We start from the raw sequence: 18,711 nt of genomic DNA on the forward strand, positions 1-18,711 counted from the left end.
TGCCTCTTCTAAACAAGCCTCTGGCTTGTATGTCTCCCATCACTTTAGCGGTGTTGTCCTTTTTAATTTTTCGCCAGGAGTCATCCACTGCTGCTCCAAACAGGCTCTCCTTTGTGAAAGGCATGTTAATAACTGATGCCTGGACTTCAGGATTAAAGTCCAAGACCCTGAGCCAGGTGTGCCACCTTAGCATGGGCCATTGAATATATGCCTGATAGGCATGTCAGTTGTGTATTACAGTTTTTGCCCTCTTTTTATGTTGCGCCGGCAGGTGTTGCAGGAGATGAGTAAACTTCTCCCACTACTGGTGTCCAGGTCTGCTAAGCAGGGCGGTTGATTTAGCAGTACACATTTGTGCAGCTTCTGGTTTACTAACTTCGCCTTTTGCTCACCTTGTCCAGTGGTGGCCCCGTGGATGCTGGTGGCATTAGTTTTCTTTCTGGCTGTTGACGCATTAATGATGTCAGCTAGTGCATTTCCCCAGATATAAATTGGGGCCTGGCTTGAAGGCTTATTCCTCTTTTGCATTCTTAGGGTGACTACCTTCGAAGAAGCTGGCTCCTTGAATGTTTCTATGCCCTGATCTATAATACTTGGGATCATGGAGGAGGACATGGTTCTTTTGTGATGGAAGAAGTGTTTCCAATAGGAAAAAGCCTTTGCCTGTTCCTCTTCAAGTTGTATATCATGTGTCTGCTGATCCATGGACCACTGCATTGTGCAGTGATAGATTGGATTGGGTGATGGTTGAGTCAAGCTACTTCTCCTGGAAGTCGGCCTCTAGATCCTACTATAGACCTTCCCCCTGTGGCTCCTGTGTTACTAGGGGTTTTAAAACTATGTATGCCCATTCGTAGGACTACTCACTTGAGAGGAACCCTATAATTCTTGTGGGAATCATCAAACTTCTTTTTCTGCAGTAATGCTGCCATTTTGGCTTCATGTCAACATTTTTTTCTTTTTGCCACCAATCACCCAGCTGCCCTTTCTCTTCGGCCCTGAAGCTTTGTTCTCTTTTTGCTCTTTATCTTCTTCTCATCTCAATCTTACTTTGGAGTCAAGGTGGAGTGTAAAGGCTTGTCCCTTGTCTCAACCAGTATCTTATCTTCAACCAGTGGGGCTGTTTGGTGTTCCGTCAACTGCTTTGAATTTGAAGGTTGTTTTGGGGTCTTAAAGTTCGAACTCTTCTACTCAGACCCAATGCAACTATTTTACACAGTGAGCGCATGCTTCTTCAACTTTGGCTCATGTTCCTTCAGTGCCTTTAGTTTTAAGTCAATCAATGCTATATATTCTGCATCTTGTTGCTGTTTACCATGGGCATCCCCCTTTTCCTTTTTCCAGGAGGACCTCTTGGTCCGACAGCCGAGTTTTTAAGGGACACTTGCTTTGCATGGGCCATAGTGTAGTATACCCATCTTCCTTTTCCTTGTGTTTCCATAGTGTAGTATACCCATCTTCCTTTTCCTTGTGTTTCCATAGTGTAGTATACCCATCTTCCTTTTCCTTGTGTTTCCATAGTGTAGTATACCCATCTTGGTTTCTGTCTGACTTTCATGATCATTAGAAGAAAGGCCTTGCATACTTCAGAATTATGGTCTGCAAGTAGGCACAAGTTTAAAACTTTGTGGGTGTCTTCCTGTGCAAGCTTGATGTGGCACTTAGGGAAAAATCTATATGTAATATTTTCTATTACTTTTGTTAAAGGAACAGGAATAGGAAGAACTATTGGCATTGCATTTTCTGACCCCACATGGTTGCAGCTTCTTTTGACATTTTTTGCTTTGTTGTCTATATTTTTTCTCTGACTTGCTCAACACCACCTCTGGCTTCTCCTTCGATGACTTTCGACTTGGAGCTCTAGACACTGCTTTTACACCTAGCAGCAGAAAAAAAAATCTGTAGCTGGGGGACCCACACAATGGGGCACGTGGGCTTAAGTTTTATTTCATAGTGTGTTGTCAGTGGCCACCTCAGGTCGACACCCAAAAGGAAAGCGGGCGAGGGGCGAATGTATAAGAAAAGATTTCAATCCAGAATAATCAACAGCCTGTGAATCCAGAAATGATTAATGCTGCAAAATAGGGTGTACTCAACAACAAAGAGATAATTTGCTGAACTTTGGTACCACGCGACTGATCATGATCAACTATATGAAACTCAAGGCAGTGTTAGAGAGGGCCACTGATTTGAGGTTACGTGCTCCCACTGTGCGAGATAAAAACGTAGTCATGTCTTGACTTTTGTTGGATGGTCAGGAACCGACTGGTGGCAGAGGCACCTCTTCTTTGAGCCTCTCTAGACCTGATGCAGCCACTGTGGGCCAAAAGTATTGTACGGGTGCTAGCTTTATATCTACTACTGTGGATGGCTGTCAGTTTGAAAGGGCCACTTTGGTTGGCATGGCTGATTCAGACTGCCCATGTCACACCTTGCTGTGGGTCATGTTTGTGGCTTGTAAAAAGTGGACCTTTTTTGTTACTGTTGAAGGGCACCTGTGGTCTTTGTCATGTCAATATCTTTGATATTTTTTAGAGTCTCGAAAGTTAGGACAAATGTTTCTCATTAAATGGCAAGATAAGAAAGGTTACTGGACCTCTGACTAAAATATCTGTAAATATGCAGCCAGGCAGGACATCGACCTCAAGGAGGATACCGTTGTTGGTTATTTTGGAAGGTTCTATCTGCTGCAGCCAAGATGCACCAAATACACTAGCAGCTCTGCCCTTTTATGATGGGTGAATCAATCAGATGTTGCAGCGATTCCTCCATTTCTTTCCACAGTTGCCCATCATAACATGATAAGAGATCTACTGAGTTGGTAATACGTAAACCTAAACGCTACCTTCTTACTGGTTCGGTTCTTTTCACTTTACTCATCAGAAGTGATCTCCTGTCCCTAGTATAAAAGCTCTCTTCCAGTGGCAGCTCCTGCACTAAGGCTGGAGTTATTATCATTTTATTTTTAGTATCGTCATGAGCTGGGCTGAGCTTCCCTGATGTCGGGGAGGGGGGGAGGAGTGTTTGCTGCACTCTAAAGTGCGCATGACGCTTTGGCCTGGTGTCTCGGGCCGGCCAAAGCGTCATGCGCACTTTGCATATTCTCCACCCAGGCTATACTACAGCCGGGGGTAGAGAACATGCCCAGGCACCCAGGCCTTGTCTGAGCGCCGAACCATGGCCAGACCAATCACAATGCTGTATTTCAGCATTGTGCTTGGCTCAGGGGAGCCTGGGTGCTTAGCAATCACAACGCTGCATATCCTGGGTACTTCCTGGAAGGGACTCAACGTGGGAGGGATGGAGGAGATACGGGGTGAGATCAGGTAAGTGAAATTGAATTTTGTTTTCAAACCCCTTTACAACCTTACACTGTTTCAGAGGATGCTCTTGGGCATGGTCAATACTGGCTAGGTTTCTGTTTTGGAAAGTGTTTTAATCAGAAAGGCATCCTCTTCTCCCTCTGCTTGCAAGGAAACATAGTTAGCAGCCCTTAACCCCTTGGGTGCTAAGGATGTGCTGGCCATGTCCTTAGTACCCCTTCTCAGGTGCTAAGGGATTGTCCAGTACATCTCAGCACCCAGCCATGTGGGAAGTGCTGGTGCTCCCCTCGTGAGCACCCCCGCCACATAGCTTCTCTGGGGATAGCAACAGAAGTGTTTCCACTGCCATGCCCAACCCATCCCCCAGCAGGTTGATGATGTCAGCATGCATATGGTGTGCTGTCGTCATGACTGGGTGGGAACGTGCTGGAAGCCATTTACTTTCAACTGAGTCGGAAAGAGGACTTGTTTTTGCCGAGTCTTCTGCTGGGGGGTGAGTTCAGGCAGGCAGAGAGAAATCAGGAGAAAGGAAAGTTTATCATTTCCCCCTAGTGTCTCTTGAGTGCATTCATGCGTGGGATTGGAGGTGGGACCACGATCGCGCAGCAGGAATGTAGCCATTTGGCCACCATGGATGTTTTGCAGACTTGGGCAATAGTAGCTCTCCCATTTGGGGGCCAACTATGTCCTCCTTTTTTTGGTCACCCAGAGAGGCAGATCGGCCATTTTATTACTGATCTACCCATGAGGGGCAGAAATCCACTAGACGTGTCACTCCATCTAAATGGCCCAGATATTTTATTTGTTTTCTGCCTCACTGGGAGGGAGCCAGATCGGCCATTGTTTAGGCCAATCTGCCACCCCTTCCGCACACATGGGGGTTTGTTTTGTGCCCCTCTTAGAGGTAGATCAACCATTTTCAATGCTGATTGTCCCCCGGTGCAGACTTCATTGTGTTTTATTTCTTATCATCATGCGCATTTGTGAACGTATTTATTTTCCTTATGATTTCTTCTGTGGTGAATCATATTTGTGGTTTTGGCATTTGTAGAACTATAGTTTGTGTAGTTGCCCGAGTTCAGAAGAGAAACTTTTTTTGTAGTGGTTATTTCAAATGAATATTGTCCCTTTGCTTGATTTTGGTTTTTTTAACTGATGTAATGTTAGCATATTTATCTTATGTTTTAATGTATTTCAAGTTCACATTTTGATTTGTGCAAGATCTATAATGTGTTGTCTTGTGTGTAAGTATTTATTTTTGCTTTTCCTTTCTAGTGGGATTTCTTTGGTGCTTGCTGGGTTTGTGCAGAATAGGTGCACTTGATCCTCGGTCTAGCTCCTAATGGCAAGCAAGACGTATCTTTTTGTAGTACAAAGTTCATTGTGTGGCTTGTACAGATAGCTTCTTTCCAGAGCATTCTATTTCAATAGTTATATTTACTGTATGGAATAGCCACAGTTTGTTGAGTTTTCATTTGATGCAGTGTTGTATATTGTTTGTTTTTTTGGGACAATTTTATCAGTAAGCATTATGGTTGACCGCCCAGCAGGTTAGATTTGCTATTTCAATCGGCCTCTGAACATGGCAAAAACTGACTCTGCATTTGAGGCTGGGGACAAAGAGCAAGATTCTGGCAGTGACTATTTTGCTCCGAGAGGAATCATCTGATGTTGAATCCACTATTAGCGCTGATGAAATGCCTTATTTAGGGGAGGACATTGATATGCCTGTAATGCAGCATGAGCATGCTGGATTGCAGTCAGGTGCTGGAAAGCTTCCCATTGGAAGAACTGACCCCTTGGTTGCCCCCAACATGGTGCAGCCTATTGTGCCTGGCTTTAGTGTTCTTGCATGGTGCAGAGTTAATACAGAGAGCTTTTTACTTTCATTTTGTTAAAACTCTTTATTTACAATGTATTTTTGGACGACATAGTTGAGCAGACCAATTTGCATGCAGAACAGTTTTTGAGGGGCAACATTGCCACACTTAAGACACACTCTATTGCAAAAAGACCACCCTGATTGTGACTGTCTTCAAGAACTGACCTGTCCTTTGTGAGAAAGTGCCCTCTTTCTGCATGGTTGCCCCCACTTTTTGCTGAAATACTGATGTGCTTTGACTGAGTGTGCCCTAGGCTCCTGCCAATCAGGTACCCAGGGCCTATGTTCTTTCCCTAAAACAGCACTGAAGCCAAAACCCAATTGGAATCTCTGGCCACAGGTCAGCCCCTGGTAAATGGTACCACAGGTACCAAGGGCACTGTGACCAGAGAAGGCCTCTAAGTGCTGCAGCACTTATTGTGCCACCCTTAGAGGTCCTGTACCATTACACTCACACACTGCGTTTAGTGGTGCAGAACAAAGTGAAGAGTCGACATGGCACACATCTCTGTGTGCCACGCCTACAACCCACTGCCCCGGCATAGGTCAGTCACCCCTCTAGCTGGGTGCACTATACCGTTGGTGAGGGTACAGGTGCATGAGCCCTGTACCGCTACAGTATCTAACTTCATTCTTAGGCATTGTAAGTGCAGTAATGCCATTAAGAGTGTATGGTGCTGGGAGTTTGTCATTACGAACTCCACAGCACCATAATGGCTACACTGAGAACTGAAAAGTTTGGTATCAATCTCAGCACATTAAACCCACACTGATGCCAGTGTGGGATTTAATGAAAAATGCACACAGAGGGCATCTTAGAGATGCCCCCTGAAAACTAACCTACCACTAGTGTCCAGGCAGAGTGGCTGCTTTCAGCTGACACCACCAGACATGTTTCTGGACCCCTGGGTCCAGAGCCTGCTGCTTTCTGGGGCCTGGAAAAAAGCACATCCTGGGACGAGGTGCCAAGCCTCCTCCCCCGGATGGGCAGGGTTCACGAAGGGGAAGCTTCAAAGGCTTGCCTCCTTTGTGAGCTTCCCCAGGCCACTTGCTGCTCTCAGCAACTGGTCTCCACCGGTTCTGACCCCCACTTTGGGCGGGAGAACCGGCGGGAAAAACAAGTGAGTAAGAGAGGTGTGCCCACCTCTGCCAACTCCACCCCTCAAGTGGGGGAGGTGAGGTGAAGCACAACTCTCAGTCCCCACCTTCTTGCAGATAGGGGGACTCAGCCAACCAGGGAAAGGCTCATAACCCCCTCCCACTGGAGGGTGGCATAATAGGGGCTGAACCCACCTCAGGGAAGGGGCCCATTGGTCCATACCTTTTACCTACCTGTAACACCCCTAAATCTAGTATTTAGGGGTACCCCTGAACCTTGCTTCCTCAGACAAGAAGAAACTACAAGAAGAAGAAGGACCGAACAGCAGTGCAGAAGCTAACAAGAGGAAGACGCCCACTCACTCGGCCCCAGCACTACCGGCCTGTCTCCACCTCGAACCTGCTCCTGCGAAAACCCGGTGTGTCCTGCAGCCAGCAACCTTGAAACCCCCAAAGGACCTGCCTGCCTTCAACCCCAAAGACTTTGTCTCCAGTGAACACCGGATTTGTTCATCTGCAACCTCTGGCCCCAGCCGGAAACCACGAATCCGCACCACTCCTCACCCGCCATCCACGGCCCAAGCTCGACTGGGCAAACACCAAGAGGAGGTCCCCCCAGCGATCCTGACCCAAGATCCAGCGACACCTGACCTGCCTCAAGCCTACAGCCAACGCCTGAAGCCTAAATCCAGAAGGTCCCCCCAACCGTGACCAGGAGCTGGTAAGAAGATCCGACCCCAAAATGTACCCCTGCACCCGACGCCCCAAGGCCTGGGGTGGCCAAACTGACGGTGCCTAAACAACCCCCAACTTACCTCTCGGAGTGGTGGTCACACCCAGAAGACCTTCGTCCAGAAGCCTGCAGTGCTTTTGCAAACTAGAGATTCGGAAGCTACAGGGCTTCCGAAACCAAAACAGCACACTGCACACGGCCGCCCCAGTGCAGCTGAGGGTGCAACTTTTGTGCTGGCCTAAACCCCCATTTGCCCTGAGCTTAAGTCCAGGAGCTTTGCTCACAAAACTCAGTGGCCTGCTCGTCAGCAGCCACCAACCAGAGGCCCCCTATCCCCCATTGGATAACATTGGGCCTCAGCACTCTGCACCCGGCCGCACTAGTGCCGCTGAGGATGTAACTAAAGTGCATCCTTGACCCTGGGGGACCCCTGAGTCTACCCCCAGAACCTCAACTCCCACTACCGAATACTTACCTTTAAACCTCCAACTCTATTTTCGTACATAGGATAACACTGACTGTTTTTCTGTGAAATGTTTAAGTGTGGAGTTTGAAATCCTAAAGAAATTCTTTAAAATTGTACTGTTTAACAAAAACGATTATACTTACCTGTTTACAGGAAATGTCCCAGAGTAGTATCCATGCATACTACTCTGTGTAGGAAAAGTTATCTCAAAAGTAACTTACCTGTTATCTTACTGAAAATCCCATTCAAAGTATATGTACTGTATTCTGAAAAGCATTGCATTATCAGTAACAATACTGTAATCAAATCAAAGTACATCTACAATTGCAATCCAAACTGTGTCACAATCTGTATATTTACTGCAAAGTACTTATCATTTACCTGTGCCAGGCTTGCTTGGTTCTAGGAAATAAAATAACTAAAAGAATATTTTTATACAAATACAATTGGTCTGAAGTTCAGTCTTTGAGTGTGTGAATTCATTTGCTGATTGGGTGTGTACAACAAATGCTTAAGACTGTCCTCTGATACTGCCTTACTGCTCGACCACAATACTACAAATAGAGAGTGAGGTGCTATTTAAATTTACGTCTGCCTATCTCTGGGGTTCCACGGGACTCTGTGCACACTATATCTCACTTTGGGATAGTATATACAGAGCCAGCTTCCTACATACTTGACCTTTTAGGGATCAGGAAGCTAATGTGTGCAGACCAATGTGCACTCTCTACAACAGAGGCGTAGACAGAGTAGATCAAAGTTTGGAGCCTTGCAATGATCTCGAAAGTCATCCATCTGGTACAAGCAGTTGGCTATTCATTTGTTTTTCGTTTGAAATCCTTCACTGCTTACATTGTTTTTAAAGATCATTCACCCAGGTTCCAAGATGGCTTTTGTACAGGTTCAGCAGTCTGTAATAGGCAGCCTTGTTGCAGTGGAGCAAGCAAGTGTTCCTAAAATCTGATTGGTGGAGGATGCCACTTTCCTGAATACATTCCTCCAACACCCAAAAAGGACTTGCTTTGTAGGAGGTCTGGAGTATGACCGAAGAGGAGTACAAAAGGATAGTCATATGTTCTGTCCCAAGTGGCCTTCTAATCCTGGCCTATGGATGCCCACATGTTTAAAACTGTACTATGCACAACTCAAGTGCAAGGTGCAACAATAAGAGTAAAAGGCAACTAACTATGCCCTGTAGTGTTCTATATTTTCTATTTTGACACCAGGTTGCCAATTGTTTGATATGTTTAGTAACGGCTGTTGTACATGCAAACAAATATGTTTTATCTTCTACCAATACTTATTTTGTGGGGGGGAACCAAACTGAAAACGATGTGCTGTTTTGTTGCATGTTTTATTATGCTTTATATGTGTTGTGCATGTAATATGTTTACTCTGGGAGGTTTTTAGAAATTAAAGTGGTGTGGAGCTTCATGGTTATGTATGAGTGGAGGTTGGCTGGCAGTGTCTGTAGTAAAGGTGGAAGAGCAGTGTTTGTAGGGGCAGTAGACTGGCTGTATATGTGGTGGCAGTGTGTGAGTGTATTGGTGGCTGGCTGGCAGTGTATGTGTAGTGACTTGCTGGTGGTGTGTTGGTTGATGTGTGGGTGAAAGGAAATGCCTCTTTTAGTATAGTTACCTCCAAGCTTTTTTGACTAATGCTGCTGTTATTCAATTCTGGGAGTGCACGGAGGCATGCTAACCAGACCTCCGTGCCAGTGTCCAGACCCTAAAGTGGATGTTAAATTGGCTATACCCAATTGGAACTGGCTAACTTATCTGTAAGTCCCCAGCAAATGGTACCCTAGTGTCCAGGGCATGTACGTTAGAGGGGCGCCTCTGGGCTTGAAGCACTGATTGTGCCACCCTAGAGGTCCCCCAAGAAAAACATGTCCCCTGTCTGCCACTACAGACTGGTAAAGCAGATTTGCACTGCTAGCCCGACTTTGCCATTGATAGCAATGGGAAAGCCACCACTACTCCTGCTGAGCCCTAAAGGTGGGGTGCAACATATGACACATGCAGGACATGTGCTTTACATGACCTGGCAGTAAAAAATGCAAAACCAGAGTTTTACTGTGCAAAGACTTGGTCACCCAATTGGTGAGCACAGGACTACACGCTGACACCTCAGCTGTGCCAACTCCTGAACGGTGCGACCAAAATAAGCACTCGGAGGAATCAAACAACTTGTTATATTAAGCCAGACTTGTATCTCAAGTCGAAATTATTGTAACTTGTTGCAGTGTACAGCGTTAGCAAAAAAATGCCACTATGTTGTCTTTAAAACTCCTGTACCTTCCCAGGCACACATGGCGCCTGCTCTACAAGCCAGCTTTCTGACCTCCTGAAGAGACGTGCTAACAACTCTCGAGAACGAGAACAATGAGGCATTGCAGGTTAGGTAGGTGTCACCTCCCTCCTGCAGAAGCCCATTGAGTGTTAGCCCCACAAATAGCCTTCAAAGGTGAAGCCACCTATGAAGGGCAGATGTGTAGCACCAGGGGGAGGGCTGCCCCATTGGTAAAGTAGACAGGCTGGCACAAGAGGCAGAGAGGGGAAACCAGTTGCCAAACCGGTTTCCCTTGGGGTGTTTAGCCCTGAATTAGCCACAACCCCAGGGTGGGCTAGTAAGGTCTGTACACTGGGAGAGAGTCTTGCCATCTTGGGAGTGGGCAGAATGGCACATCCTTGGATAGCCAGATGCCACGCCCCAGAGGAAGTGGTCATCAGATGGGAGGGAGCCTGGTAGCACATTGGCTACTAACTGCATCCTGCCCTGAGGGCACCTTCCAAGCATAAAGGGGGCACCCCAAACCCCCAGACCTCGACCGACTTGGAAGAAGGCTAACAGAGGATTGCCCTGCTGCACCGACAAGGACGGCACCTGCTGGCTAGTGAAGAGAGGGACGGTTCCTGCAGTGTCATGCTTAAGGAGAAGCTGACTCCAGAGCCCCATCAAGCCAAAAGAACTCCAGGGGTCAGCTGGCAGGCCTACGTTTTGCAATACAGGGACACAACAGCTGAAGAAGCCTGTTGGAGCAAGTTTGTAGTCCAAAGTCTTCAAGCCGCTACCACCGCTGCTGTGCAGCACCAAGGATCAAGATTCAATGCAGAGTTGCACCCGATTTCACTGAGCCCGGGAGTGCTGTCACAGAGTTGCTGGGACTCTCAGAAGGCAAGCTATCGACCCAAGAAGGATTTGTAATGTTACCGTGACTGGTAGTCCAGTGGTGACTGGACTTCGGCCAGACCAGAGAGGACTTTGTGGGATGTCGACTCGGCAAACAGGACCCCTCACCATCTTCGTAGACCAAGGAATCCCTACAAGACCCAAGTCGACCATGTCGCATCTTCAGCATCCTTCATTTCCTTGCATCAGGACCACTTAATAGAATCCATTACAACGTGGATAAAGTGCCTGGAATTGTTGAAGGACTACTTCTCCTGTCAAGGTAACGGTTCTTAAGGTCTATGCTGGTCCCCCTGACTTATATTTCCTCTAAAGTGCACGTCTGGGCGGTCGTGCAGCTCCTGTTTGAATGCCACACATTTCAATTAATTGAGCGTGCACTCATTTAAATAAACCTGATGAAAATCAGTGTGACATCGTTATCCAGTTTTCCCTTTTAAGTGTTGGTAAGACTGGAACCTCCCTCCTTCCTCTGGTCTAGCACAAGGGGCAGGGAAAAACAAAGAGCATGATTAAGTCTTTCCGATTGATGGCTCGGTCATCATCCACTGCAGACAAGACCTTAAAATGTAAACATTGCTTTTCACCTTCCAGACTGAGAATCAAAATGCTCACTTATGCGTGCTTGCTTAACTGTATACACTGCGTTTGAGACATATAGAGGCTAGACAGGAAAGGGCTAGACAGGAAAGTGAGTAATGGAATGAAAGAAAGAAGGAAAGTTTGTTTTCCCAACAGCTACTTTTGCTTTATTTATGTTGTGCAAGTAGTGCTTTTTTCTTGCATTTCTGGGACTCATTTTACTTCAAAGTCATCAGAAAAGGGGTGGAGGTTAGGTTTGCCTCCTTTCCCAGAGAAAAATATAAGCCACATGTTCACATTTTTAGATTCTGCAAAGGCCCAGACACAATTCCCAGGGAACCTTATTTGAAATAGTCTATACATTTTGAACAAGTCCTTTCTGTCTTTCTTTACTTTAATTATGAGTCAAAGATCACTAGAACAGCTGTAAAACACATTTTTTTTAAATTATTTTTATTTTATTAGGTATAACAATGCATAACAGTACAACACAAGTACACATCAGTGTGGTCCTTCCCCCCTCAACATATCTCCTGTTGCACAACATCTGGCCCGTTCGAGGTTACCCATTATTCAAGTATGATCAGCAATCATTTTCCCAACCCCATTCTATGTCCTTCCCACCCTGTTTAACCCCAGTCTCCCGTAGTCTTCAGTTCACTTTATGTTGTTAGTCCCCTGTATTTCACCCAGCTCCCCCAGACTTTATTCCATTTACCAAGACATCCCTGTCCCTGATCGATTACCTTTTCTGCAGCACAGCTCTAGTCCAGGTCTTGCTCCCATTCCCTTACTGTAGGCATCTGCGGTATGCCCCACATACTAGCTATATTTCTCTTTGCCACCATATCGGCTAGCATTAGCCATAGTTTGGTATATCGTGGCCATTTCAGGGCTTCCGCTACGGTCAATATGTGCCATTTAGCCTCCATTGGAACAGTCTGTTCCACCACCTTGGACATCACTTTTATCGTCCCCTTTCAGAATCTATGTAGCACGGGACAGCTCCATAATGTACGGAAAGAGGTGTCCTCCTCTCCTCAGTCTCTTATACATGTAGTTGAATCGCACTTGCCCATCCGTAAAAGTCTCAATCTGGTTGTGTCTGATCTGTGTATTATTTTAAGTTGTATTAGTCTGAAACTGGACCTAATGGCTACCTCTATTGGGCTCTGCATAACTTCCATCCAGTCGTCTTCTTCTAAGGTCCCTACATCTCTCTCCCATTGACCCCTTAGGACTACCAGTGGATCTGGGGTATTGTTCATTATTTTCCTATATATTAAAGATGTTGCTGTATCTGCTATAAGGCCCATTAGGAGTCTATGTTCCAGCGGTGTGTATTCTGGTATGTTCTCTCCCTTTTTAATATGTGCCCTTAGGGCATGTCTCAGTTGAATATATCTGAAATTTTCAGTATCTGACATATTATATTTGACCTGCAGCCTCTGGAAGTCTACTATGTCTTGACCCTTCCAGGTGTCCCCCAGAGACTCTATGCCCAAAAGTATCCATGCACTGAATCCTTTTAACTCTCGCACCTCCTTCAGAAGGTCACTGTCCCACAGGGGGGGTCCGTTCCGTTAATCTGCCATCCCAGCCCAAAAATGTGGCCGCCTCTCTCCATAATTTGACCGTCATTTGCGTGTGGGTCGGCAGTCTTCCTATAGATCCCTTACTATATAACGACTCCAGGTACCCTCTCTGTCCCATTGCCCATTGATCTACTCGATATGTCGGTTCCTCTCTGCCAACAAAGACCCAGTCATTTATCTTGACTAGCTGTGCCACCCAATAATATTTACGCATATCTGAGACTGCTATCCCACCATCGTACCGGCCTCGCTGTAGCTTGATGAGTGCTATTCAAGGGTTCCCCCCGTCCTATAACAGTTGACATAATTCTGCATCTATTTTTTTTAAAGAATCCCACTGGTATTCTGTAAGGAGTATTAAGTAACACATATAGCAAGCGTGGTAATACCATCATCTTAAAGATGCCTGCACGGCCCATCAATGAGAGTGTACCACGTCACTCTGCAATCTGTGCAGTTGAGGAGTCAAATTCTCGTCCCTGAATTTGTGTTGTGTGTGATATCATCATTCCGTAATATTTAAATTTATCCCTGATCGGGAGTGCACTTCCTGCGGTCGATAAAGTTGGCACATCTCCTGCCAGCACAAACATCAAGGACTTACTTCAGTTTATTTGCTAACCTGAGTAACTACCAAAAAGCTGAATTATGTGTAGGATTCTGTGTACCGTCAAGTATGGTCTGGAAGAATATATGATTATGTCATCCGCATATAATGAAATTCTTTCTTCCCACTCTTCTCATATCATAATGCCTCTTATTATTGGGTCGCTTCTAACCCATGCAGCCGCCGGCTCCAATGTAACTGCAAATAGCACAGGGGAGAGTGGTCATCCCTGCCTCGTACCCTTATGGAGCGTCACCTGTCTGGACACTGTACCATTCTGCCCGTTGGGTTTGTGTATAACAGCTTAATCCATGCCCTTAAATTGGGGCCAAAGCGCTCCAGCACTGCAAATAGATAATCCCATTCTATGCTACTGAAAGCCATTTGGGCTTCTATCGACAGTCGTACAGCACTTTCGTCTGGTTTGAGCTTCGTTACATGCATCACACCATATAATCGCCTGAGGTTTAATCTAGTGCTTCGCTTAGGCATGAAGCTTGACTGGTCTGGATGTATTAGGCCTGTTATTACTTTAGTAAGCCTATTAGCGATTACCTTGGCCAGGACCTTCGCCTCTACATTTTGCAGTGAAATTGGTCTATAGGAAGAACAGTTCTCTGGGGTGTGTACCCTGCTTGGGCATGACCACTATCGTCGTTGATCTTTGGTCTTCCGGTAGGCTGCCCTTCTTCAGTGATTCTTCAAACATACTTAGCATGTGTGGGGCAACTAAAGTGGCCACTCTTTTATATATAGTTCCATAAGTATAACATTTGCCCCTGCTGCCTTTTCAGATTGGAGCGCTCCAATGGCCCCACAGATTTCCTCACTTGTAATGCCCCTATAGAGTTCCTCCCTCTCGTCTTTTGTGAGCATGGGGAGTTCACTCTTCGCATTTTGGACCTCCAGTACCCAATTCCGTTACCAGTCTCGTTTTTCCAGCCATGCCAGAAATTTAGTAGCTTTATCACCAACTTCGTATAACCTCCTCTGAGTGGCCCAGTTATATTCCCTGGCCTTACCCTCCGCCAGATCGCTCATCTCTTTTAGTTTACACTGTATTTGATGGCCGATTAGTGGGTCTGGGACTGTCAAATTTGTATTTGCGATCTCTAGTTATAATAATTCCTTCTCTAGCTCTACATAATGTATTTTACTTTCTTTCTTCTCCCCCGTCAGTGCCTGTGTGAAGTCTTGTATTACTGTTTTATGGGCCTCCCAGAGCACCTCTTGCGAGTCTACCGAACCCTGGTTATCCTGAAAGTATTGTTTTGTGCGTTAGCAGATTTTGTCTTGTATTTTTGAACAGCCAAGGGTCTTTGCTGGCGGAAGAGTAATTCCTGATGGGCCCCTGCAGTGTGAACTCCACTGGTGAGTGGTCAGAGAGGCCTCTTGCCTTGTGTATTGCCCCTCGGAAGCTACCAGCCTCAAAGGAGTGTGTCAGTAAGTAGTCCAGTTGAGAATGTCCTTGATGTGCAGCTTGGAAATATGTGTATTGTCTGGTCAATGGGTTGTGTGCCCGCCATAGTTCGATATTCTGTCAAAGCTTGGGTCCATCACTGCATTCCAGTCCCCACCTATTACCAAGATCCCATTTGTTAGTTTTAGGAGCAGAGCACTCAAATCAGGTAGTGTGGTAGAATGCAATTTGGGTGGCACGTACACCGAGCATAGGTTAAGGATCTTGCCTTTCCGTTGCCCTATTAGTGCTACAAACCTACCCGATTGGTCATACCATTTCTTTTGAGGAACTAGTGGCAACGTCGTTTTCGCTACAATTCCCACCCCTCAGGAACCTAATGTGAACCCCACATGAGCCAATAGTTTGTAGCCAAATCTGTTAATGCTTTGCATGTGCTACCCTTTAAGTGTATTTCTTGTAACAGGACTACATCTGGGGCATGTCTTCGGATGTACTGCAATACCATTGTGCACTTATTCTTATTGCCCAATCCACTGACATTCCAGGTCATGAGTGTTATGTCGCTCCCAGTGGGGGGGTGTATTTCAGGTGGGGATTGGCTCTGCCTCTCAGTGTTCTTCAGAGCCATTTGTGCCCTTTGGTATAGTATTGTGAAGAGTATGTGTCGCTGTCTCGCTTATGTCTAGGAATTCTATGCTTCCCTCCACCCTTTCACTTCCCTCGTATACTGTGTCTATGCATTTGATACCTGTAACAAATAACATGTATATGTGCAACCCCCAACTGTATAACTCACCCCTCCCTGCTACCCTGCATGGTGAGCAATCAACAGCCCCCCCCCCCCAACTTGCAGAGTGCCTGTCACCCCATAACTCTACTTTAGTGCGTTGGACAGGCTTAGGCCAAACCCCTGCCCGCCGGTCTACTTCCAACCCATCCCTTTAATCAGCTGCTATAACTTCAGCGTTACTTAAAGACATGCTAGATTCATATTGTACTTAAGGCCTGTTCACTAAAGTCTGATTCTAGTTCAAATGTATTGTCTTATCTGTATGTCCAGTCTATCGTCAGAGTTCCCCCATCGATGTCTGAGCTTCGATCCCTGCCCTTAAGTCGACATCCGATCTTCGCAACCCCTTTCCGGGCTTTAAATCGTACTTCGTCTCAATCGTCTGGCTGGGGCGGACGGTTCATATGTTTCCTGGGCCCCGTGTAGCGTCATCAGATGCCTCCGCCTCATTGTCTGTTATGTTGCCTTTACTGCCATTTGTGTGTCTTCGCTTACCAACTGTCCTCCACCCATCTAACCACTCCCATGCTTCCGCTGGAGTGGAAAACCTCAAGATTTTACCTTCTGCTGTCACCCGGAGTGTGGACAGGAAGAGCATGGAGTATTGAATGTCCTTTGCCCTTAGTGCTTTTTTAACTTCCAGGAATGTCCTCCAAGCTTGGTGCACTTTTGCTGTAAAGTCCGTATAGGAAGATATTGTTGCATTGTCTATCTTAAGTGCTGGGGTGCTCCGGGCAACCTGCAGAATTATGTCCCGGTCCCTGTAGTTGAAGATACACGCTATAATGTGGGCGGTGGGACCCACAGCCTTGGCCTGATTCCGGTTATTCTATGGGCCCTTTCCACTGAGAAGTATTTGGACAGGCCCCTAGTTTGGAGTTTTTTAACAATCAAGTCCTCCACATACAAGTCGACGGAGGGTCCTTCTGCCTGTTCCGGCACTCATGTTAAGGAAAAGTAGGTCGCACACCGCTCGTCACACCAGCAAGTTGCCCCAAAGGACTGTGGGAAATGTAGTGGCGACGGCGGGTACGCCTATGCCACAAAAAGTAAATAGAACAGTATGTGTATGCGTTAGCCATCCCTGGACACGTGTTTCGAGGTAGTTGCCTCTCGTCAGCAGGGAGCAGGTCAGTGTAAAGGGGTGCCGCGTGGACTGCCAAATGTAATTAAAAGCAGGTCAAGTACCTCTCCTGGCGCGCAGGTGCAGACTCAAGGCTCGTCAGCCCGTTGGCTTAAGGAAGCCGTTTAAATTGAGGAAAAGTAGGTCGCACACCGCTCGTCACACCAGCAAGTTGCCCCAAAGGACTGTGGGAAATGTAGTGGCGACGGCGGGTACGCCTATGCCACAAAAAGTAAATGGAACAGTATGTGTATGCGTTAGCCATCCCTGGACACGTGTTTCGAGGTAGTTGCCTCTCGTCAGCAGGGAGCAGGTCAGTGTAAAGGGGTGCCGCGTGGACTGCCAAATGTAATTAAAAGCAGGTCAAGTACCTCTCCTGGCGCGCAGGTGCAGACTCAAGGCTCGTCAGCCCGTTGGCTTAAGGAAGCCGTTTAAATTGAGGAAAAGTAGGTCGCACACCGCTCGTCACACCAGCAAGTTGCCCCAAAGGACTGTGGGAAATGTAGTGGCGACGGCGGGTACGCCTATGCCACAAAAAGTAAATAGAACAGTATGTGTATGCGTTAGCCATCCCTGGACACGTGTTTCGAGGTAGTTGCCTCTCGTCAGCAGGGAGCAGGTCAGTGTAAAGGGGTGCCGCGTGGACTGCCAAATGTAATTAAAAGCAGGTCAAGTACCTCTCCTGGCGCGCAGGTGCAGACTCAAGGCTCGTCAGCCCGTTGGCTTAAGGAAGCCGTTTAAATTGAGGAAAAGTAGGTCGCACACCGCTCGTCACACCAGCAAGTTGCCCCAAAGGACTGTGGGAAATGTAGTGGCGACGGCGGGTACGCCTATGCCACAAAAAGTAAATAGAACAGTATGTGTATGCGTTAGCCATCCCTGGACACGTGTTTCGAGGTAGTTGCCTCTCGTCAGCAGGGAGCAGGTCAGTGTAAAGGGGTGCCGCGTGGACTGCCAAATGTAATTAAAAGCAGGTCAAGTACCTCTCCTGGCGCGCAGGTGCAGACTCAAGGCTCGTCAGCCCGTTGGCTTAAGGAAGCCGTTTAAATTGAGGAAAAGTAGGTCGCACACCGCTCGTCACACCAGCAAGTTGCCCCAAAGGACTGTGGGAAATGTAGTGGCGACGGCGGGTACGCCTATGCCACAAAAAGTAAATAGAACAGTATGTGTATGCGTTAGCCATCCCTGGACACGTGTTTCGAGGTAGTTGCCTCTCGTCAGCAGGGAGCAGGTCAGTGTAAAGGGGTGCCGCGTGGACTGCCAAATGTAATTAAAAGCAGGTCAAGTACCTCTCCTGGCGCGCAGGTGCAGACTCAAGGCTCGTCAGCCCGTTGGCTTAAGGAAGCCGTTTAAATTGAGGAAAAGTAGGTCGCACACCGCTCGTCACACCAGCAAGTTGCCCCAAAGGACTGTGGGAAATGTAGTGGCGACGGCGGGTACGCCTATGCCACAAAAAGTAAATAGAACAGTATGTGTATGCGTTAGCCATCCCTGGACACGTGTTTCGAGGTAGTTGCCTCTCGTCAGCAGGGAGCAGGTCAGTGTAAAGGGGTGCCGCGTGGACTGCCAAATGTAATTAAAAGCAGGTCAAGTACCTCTCCTGGCGCGCAGGTGCAGACTCAAGGCTCGTCAGCCCGTTGGCTTAAGGAAGCCGTTTAAATTGAGGAAAAGTAGGTCGCACACCGCTCGTCACACCAGCAAGTTGCCCCAAAGGACTGTGGGAAATGTAGTGGCGACGGCGGGTACGCCTATGCCACAAAAAGTAAATAGAACAGTATGTGTATGCGTTAGCCATCCCTGGACACGTGTTTCGAGGTAGTTGCCTCTCGTCAGCAGGGAGCAGGTCAGTGTAAAGGGGTGCCGCGTGGACTGCCAAATGTAATTAAAAGCAGGTCAA

This window comes from Triturus cristatus, chromosome 10 (assembly GCF_964204655.1).
Source record: "Triturus cristatus chromosome 10, aTriCri1.1, whole genome shotgun sequence".
Classification (NCBI taxonomy): Eukaryota; Metazoa; Chordata; class Amphibia; order Caudata; family Salamandridae; genus Triturus; species Triturus cristatus.